Genomic DNA, 8,449 nt, shown 5'->3' on the forward strand with positions numbered 1-8,449 from the left:
TATCATTAATGCTGATCCGAGAACTCTGTATTAACAGAATTCGATTACCGAGGTGACTACCGAGAGCTCAGCTGTTGAGAAATCGGTAATTCAATTACCGAGCCCGTCAAATAAAATTAAGTGTGTACCGAGCAGATTTGTATTACTTACTGAGCTCTCGGTAAAAAAAATACTGGTGGATCTGTAAAAATGTAACCGACGTCTGTAATTCAAAGAACCGAGTAAAATGGAATTTAAGTTTCATTTTTATCATTAATAATGAAAAACAGATGGAATATCAGCTCTAATAATCTTTTAATTTATTTAGAAACAGTATTTCGCGGGTTAGGCAATATTAGGTGTAATATTTTTCTTCTCCTGTCTTCCTCCAGTAGCGCTACTTCGCTCACACCTCGGGAAGCTACCTTGAAGATGGTGGTATAGCACCGCATTGCCGTCCAGAAAGTTTGTATCTAGAATTGTAGAATATAACATGTTCAGAAACAATCTAAGAAAAACAGTAAATTTATAGAAATCACATACCTGCCGTTTTATTACAGACCAGGATCTAGAACATATACGAAATTTACTGGAAACGAATCATCAGCACCAACGGCGACATGAAATACTGGTTATGAATATTAGCCTGGAAATTAATGAAATAAAATGATCAACAAAACTCTGAAAACTAGAAAAATATATAAGTAAAATATATTAGAACATACCTGAACATTAAGTTAGGATCATATTTTATCTGGTGCCACTATTCAAATGCGAAACAAAATCGTGTACTGAAATTCATCCGATTCCGAGTCGTAAAATGGCGTCACATCAGGAGGCATGTGGTCGGAAACAGAACTCGGTATTTGTTTGAACGGGTGTCCAGTAAAGCACTTTTGATTTTACTGAGAGATCGGCTTATTTTTTGACAAGCGCAGAACATTTTCTTAGAACAGAGTAGGTCGGTAATGCTTATTACCGGAACTCAGTATTCTGTTTTAAACTACTGAAACAGCTGCAAAAATGAATGCAGAAATCAGTAAAAGCTTATCAATTAACTGAGCTCTCGGTTAAATTTTTCTTTTACCGAATAAAATCAGTTAATAATATTACCGAGCTGAAATTCTCGATTTAAGTGTGTACCCAAAATAGTCGTCAGCTCATAAATTTTCCAAATCTGACCTCAGATTGTTGATCAGTCACACCTACATCATGTAATCGTCAGAGGAAGGATCGTCAGTTGGCCAGTTTTATGTGGACAAAAATGCACAAGAATATTGCGCATGAACGATTTTATTGCAGCTTTTTTTTAATGTACCCAATACTATTCCGAGATTACGAATAATTGATGCAAACAATATTTCTAAGGATGGGGCCCTCGCTAGCCGTGCGGTGAGATACGCGGCCACAAATCAAGAACATGATGAGAGTGGTTGTGAAAATGTCTCGACTTCCCTGGGCATAAAAGCATCATCGTGTTAGCCTCATGATGTACGAATGCAGAAATGGGAACTAGGCTTAGAAACCTCGCAGTAGTGCGGTCAAAAAAGATTCGCCACCGCACCAAATGTGTTATGTACAAGACGCTAGAAAGACCGGTAGTCCTCTACGGACACGAAACATGGACAATGCTCGAGGAGGACTTGCAAGCACTCGGAGTATTCGAGAGACGGGTGCTTAGGACCATCTTTGGCGGTGTGTGGCGGCGAAGAATGATCCACGATCTCGCCCAGCTCTACGGCGAACCCAGTATCCAGAAGGTAGCTTAAGCCGGAAGGGTACGATGGGCACGACATGTTTCAATAATGCCGGAACCCTGCAAAGATGGTGTTCGCTTCCGAGACGGCGTGAAACACAGCGAGAAAGGTGGGCAGACCAGGTACAAAACGACTTGGCGAGCGTGGGGCGCATTCGAGGATGGGAAGATGCGGCCTCGAACCGTGTATTGTGGCGTCAAATTGTTGATTCAGTGTTATCTGTTTAGATGTAAACTAAACCAATAATAACAACTGGAGAATCATTAGAATTTCACCGGAAAAGTCTGGAGAACTTCCCAACAAAAGTTTTTTTTTCTAAAATTTTCATTTAGAAATTATTTTTGAATTTTTCACGGAAACTATTACCACAGATAACAGATATTTAAGCTAGAACAAATTTTATTGAAAATCCTGTGTAAACTTTTGAATTGAAATACGTTGGCGCACTACTGCCATCTACTCAACTGATTGCGGAAGTACATACAAACGCAGCTGATAAGCAACCGTCGAACGCAGCCAATGTATTTGACAGCCGCATTCGGGCTGCGTTTTCCATAACAATGATCCGTGCGCCATCTCCAATCGATTGCCAAACGTGGTCCCAATTTAAAATACATTTGAATTAACGGTTGCGGATGTTTACACACGTATCGGATGCCAGCCTCAATATCTGTTATCTGTGCTATTACTTTGAAGTTTCAAGAATTCTTTGGAATTCGCAAGGAACATTATTCGAGGAATTCTTCAGAATTTCTACGAGAAATTGATTCAAATTTTTTGTTGTGTATGTTTTTTTGCGCGGTAAATTTTAAGGAGTTTTCACGGGAAAATTAATTGAATTTTTACGAGAAATGGTCCTAAATATTCACGTAAAATTCTTCAGAGTTTTTGCTTTATTTCAGCATATCAATGTAATGAACTATTATTTTAGTCGTTAAAGGGCTCCTTTTGCACTTGAAGACAACATTAATTACTGTATTTTTTACAAGCATGTATATACTTCATGGTTACTCATTTGACTCCAATATCGAACTTTTTATCGAAGTCTCGGAGCACCATGATCGACTCAGCTCGTCGAGGTAAACAAATGTCTGTCTGTTTGTGTGTATGTGTGTGTGTGGATGTGTGTGTGCACACAAAAACTGAAAAACATTAGCCACTTTTTCATATAGTAGGGGAAGGTGGGGAGACTTGATCCCAGGGGAGACTTTATCACCCCCTGTTTTATCGAGAACTAAAGTAGTTTTGTTCTAGCGTATTTTTTAGTATAGATCCTCTGGACAAATGACCTTTATGTGGTGAGTTGTTTTTTGGATTGACAACCTTATTTATTCTGCAAGGCAGAGACCTTCCTAAAGATTTTTTTTGGCCACGAAAAATTTGAACAACTTTGCATAACAATGACCAAATGTTTTCGTTTTTTCACAACACAAAGCCATAAATATGCTTAATGATCTGAACTGAAGAAAATTTCAACATTCCATCAAAGATCAAAGAGAAGATATTGGGATTTGAAGCTATTGCCTCAATATGGGGAGACTTGATCCCCCATTAGTCACCCATACAAAAAATTGGCGAAAAAATTCAAACAAATATCAATCTGTTCTCAGGCTTCCATTTTTTTTTGTAGATTTGACATATTTGACGAAGGGTTCGCAGGAAAAGTTATTTATTGCGTAGATATCATAGAAAGGGTATCAAGTCTTCCCAAATTTCAAAATTGCATGTGCTGTCGAATTCAATAACAAAAATCGTGCATGTATACCAACAGCAATTCGAAAATTCCGCGTATTTTGAAGGAAAAATCTGAGGGCACCTTTCTAATTTTATCAAAGCAAGTTCTTGGAGAAGAATCAATTTCCCCCGAATATTTTAAAAGTCGATTTTTGACAGCACTCCAAAAAATAACAATAATTTGAGGACTGTCATACATTAGTAGCAGGTCAACGAATTCCAAGAGTCCCTTTACTTGATATTCATTGGCTACGAAAAAGCTTTCGACCGTCTTAATCACGAGAATATGTGGGGCGCCCAGAGTCGCAAGGGGGTTCCTAAGAAAATCATCGGCCTCATCGAGGCACAGTACGAGGCTTGTGTGGGACCCTCCTTAGCCGTGCGACTTCCCTGGGCATAAAAGTATCATCGTGCTAGCCTCATGATATACGAATGCAAAAATGGTAAACTGGCTTAGAAACCTCACAGTTAATAACTGCGTTAATAACTCGAAATAGAATGTACGGATTAATTGCATATTATTCGGCAATTCGGCCGTACGAAAACCATTTTTTTGTTAAATATCTTGGTTATCACGCCTATCTAGAGAGTAGGAGGTTGAGGGTTCGAGTCCCTCCAAGACACGTGGATTCTTTTTCGCAAATTTCATATCAATTTGTCCATTTCGAAACACATGCTGTGCATATGCACAGCCAAGATATTTAACAAAAAATGTACGGGTTGTTAAGTCACTCATTTTTTAGAGATTGTGCTAACGTAAGAACTATATCACATACATAAAACGCGACGCGAGACTGGACACAAAACTTATTGTTCTTACAAATGAAAACAGGATTTTTTTTTTTAAATGTAACTGCGCTGTTTCCAAATGTACCCGTGGCTGAAGCTATTATAAGCTTGCGCAGACACCTAGAGAGAAAACGAGCACCTAACGATTACCTAACTGTGGCAGAAGTATGTATGAAGCAAAATGTCTTCATATTCAGGGGTAAGTTTTACAAACAAACGTTTGGTCTCAGCATGGGCAGCAAACTATCACCACTTTTGGCGGATGTGTTCTTGAGTGATTTTGAAGTAGATCTGACAAAAGAAAAACTCTCCCCTCGAATCTGGAGGCGTTACGTGGACGACGTCTTTGCGATAATTAAAGAGCGCTACCTCCCACAAACACTTGATCTGCTGAACTCCAAGCATGAAACAATCAAGTTTACGGTTGAGAAGGAACAGAACAGCACCCTCCCTTTCTTGGATCTTCTGATCACCAGAAAAGAGGACAATACGCTGAAGTTTGGTATCTATCGTAAACCAACGTCCACCGATCGATACATAATATCAGAATCTAACCATTTTGGTGCCCAAAAGCAAGCTGCCTTTCATTCGATGGCGCACCGACTATTCAATATTCCAATGGAGGAGATAGAGTTCGAAGCGGAAAAAATGAAGATCCATGAAGCAGCGAAATTGAACGGTTATGATGAAAACTTTATTCGGATTCTTAGAAAACATGAAAGAAAAAAAAACACCGTCAAAACGCCACTACACTGCAACCGGAGAAGGAGGAGGCTCGAAGGATAAGTCTACCTTTCTACCCGAAGGTAACAAACGCCGTTCAGCATATCCTCAAGGAACATGGATTTCAAGCAGTCTATAAAATTGGGAATACCCTAAAAGATTGTTTATGTGCTTTGAAAGATAAAATTTCGAACGAAGATATGTCAGGCATTTATGAAATTCCGTGTAAAAATTGCCCTGCAGTGTACATTGGCCAAACGCGCCGGAAATTCAAGGTCCGCCTAAGGGAGCATAGAAACGCAGCGGAGAATGGCCGTTTCCACGACTCGAGTGTGGCAGCGCACACTGTCGAACTTGACCACACTATAGATTGGGAACAGGCAAAGTTAAAAAAGTGCGTAAGGAAGTATTCCCAATTAAACGCTTGGGAATCTCTATACATCGCCACTGCCGAACAGCCGCTAATGAATGAAGATGAAGCCCCAATATCATCTTCCCTCTTCCACTTGACGAAACAAAAAATAATGTGAAGCTATCTCTTTTCGACGTGTACTGTGCCAAGTACAAAAATGTAATCGTCCCTCTTTGTAACCAGTTGGACCACGTCCTGTAGATGGGCAGCATCGAGCCCGAAACCGGTCGACAAAAAGGTAATTTAAAAAAAATCCTTTTTTCGTTTGTAAGAACCATAAGTGTTGTGTCCAGTCTCGCGTCGCGTTTTATGTATGGGTTGTTAAGTATCGTAACTATACAAAATCTGAGATTTTTCCATACATTTTGTTTGTCACACAATAGAGTGTATGGTTAATATATTGTTGAAATATCTGAACAAAAATATTCAAAATACAATGGATTGTATTGCATTTGTATAGTAAAACAATAGGATTTTTGATTTCTCTGTTGTGACAGCTTTACTGTTTAACAATGAAATTTAAAGGGAAAAAATGCATATTATTAGCTATGAGGCAAATATTGTTATATAGTTTATATGCAATGTAAACAAACGTTTCAAAAGTTATCAATGTATGCATCTTATGTACGATATCGTTCCAAAAACAAATGCAAGTATTGTTACATTAGAGAAATATGTTGATGTATTGTATCCTCAGTGTTGATACAATCTGTGCAACCATCAAGAAACAATGTATCCTATTGTATACCGTACATTGTATGGTAATACAATTGTTTACACTATTGAACCAATAGTACATTTTTATCCGGGAAGTTATAGCCAAAATACTACACTGAGCTGATTTACCATCTAAATTTTATGTGCGACGCATATATATTTTTGCAATCAAGCTTTGCAAATAATTTGTATTAGCACAGATAACAGATATTTAAGCTAGAACAAATTTTATTGAAAATCCTGTGTAAACTTTTGAATTGAAATACGTTGGCGCACTACTGCCATCTACTCAACTGATTGCGGAAGTACATACAAACGCAGCTGATAAGCAACCGTCGAACGCAGCCAATGTATTTGACAGCCGCATTCGGGCTGCGTTTTCCATAACAATGATCCGTGCGCCATCTCCAATCGATTGCCAAACGTGGTCCCAATTTAAAATACATTTGAATTAACGGTTGCGGATGTTTACACACGTATCGGATGCCAGCCTCAATATCTGTTATCTGTGGTATTAGTCATGCACATAAAACTGTCGATTTTGTGGCTCTTAAGTTTTATGTGCAAGGCATACATAAAATAAATGCACATCGATTCGTATTTCATTGGTATCTACAATGCAATTTATGTATGGTGGCAAATATAATGTATTTGCTATACTTATGAAGTAAAAACATTATTTTTTTTGTTCGAATTATAAAACAAAAATAACCAATTATGAAGCACAAAATATGATAATGAAGCATATATTTCTTATTGAAATGAACTTGAATACAATTAGTTAATGTCTTTCCGATAACATGATCAGGCGGTACGTCATTGAGACCGTTGTGGAATATTTTCTCGAAGTTGCGTATGCATTCGTCGTCGGGCTGTCGTCAAGTATTTGCCGCTTGATTGAATTGGCTAGAAGATTAAGCCAGACAGAGATATAGCCAGCACGACTAGGATGGATTGATCCGGAAATATCGTCTGATGAGCTGCCGTCGCCGAAACCATTTTTTTTACCAATAGTTGGAGATTCGAATTCATGACGCGCCTTGAAAGCTAGGAAATTGCTTTTGCTCCATTCTGCCTGTGACACCACATTCCATGATCCCGGCTCGGATTTCGGTACGTTATCGTTATCGAACAGTAAATTGTCATCTGGAACAGTCGTTTTTGGTAATAAAAACTTGCAAGTGATTGTAAATACCTGAAAAAAGTTCCGCCTCGGAATTAATACAGCAGAAGTTCGGATGATGCTTCATCAAGAATGATCAGAAGCAAACGTTGGTTTCACTGAATCAGATGCTATTCCTAGTTTCGCTGCGAAATTCAACCACACTTCCACAATAAGAATACAGACCGAGCTAGCATTGATTGCAAAAAAAATCATTATTTTTCTCGTTAGATAATAAAATGCATCTACTTTGATTGTTTGAATTCTAGAAGAATGCACCATTGCACCTGTCATATATTTTACATAACCATTCCCACTGTGAATCTTTATAGCTTTCTAGATTTGTACCTTTATATTGATTATCCTTGCGCTCTTCCCACCCAACATATTTCTCTTGTCATTTCCGCTATACAACATTGTAAACAGTGTGTAAGAAGTACCCGCGAATAAAACAGTCGAAATTGAGAACCATTTACGGAATGTTGTACCTCGTGTTTTACTGTCCACTACGCGTTAAATCCTCACGGCCACAACAGTAAATCTGACGACGAGGATGTCAGATGAGGAAAACGAAATTCGAAGGAATCGTGCGCGTGATGCTGCTGCGTTGGCTGCCGGCGGTTCTGTTGCTGCTGGAGGTGCTACTGGTGTGAATGCTGGGGCTGCTGCAGGTGCCCCATTAGCGATGCAATCAAACTTCACCATTGAACCGTTCGATCGTCATCGAATGAAGTGGTCCCGGTGGGTTGAACGTTTGGAAGGTGCTTTCCTGCTGTTTCGGATCCCAGATGATTTGAAACGTCCTATGCTGCTCCACTACATGGGTGGAGAAAACTATGACACTGTTTCCGACAAGTTGGCTCCCATCAAACCTCAGGCGAAGACATACGATGAAATCGTACAGCTGCTGGAGACACATTTTAACCCCCAACCGCTTGAAATTTTGGAAAATTTTCGTTTCTGGTGCAGGAAGCAAGGAGCGGACCGAATGGACGAGTCGATGGATGACTATTTGATTGCCCTACGGAAATTGGCCATTACATGCAATTTCGGCGTTTACTTGAATACTGCCCTGAGAAACCAATTCGTTTTCGGCCTGAAAGATCGCGGAATCCAGGCCCGGTTGTTGGAAGTTCATAACCTCACTCTGGACAAGGCTCGTGATATGGCAGTTTC

Source organism: Armigeres subalbatus, chromosome 3, assembly GCF_024139115.2.
Source record: "Armigeres subalbatus isolate Guangzhou_Male chromosome 3, GZ_Asu_2, whole genome shotgun sequence".
NCBI classification, from domain to species: domain Eukaryota; kingdom Metazoa; phylum Arthropoda; class Insecta; order Diptera; family Culicidae; genus Armigeres; species Armigeres subalbatus.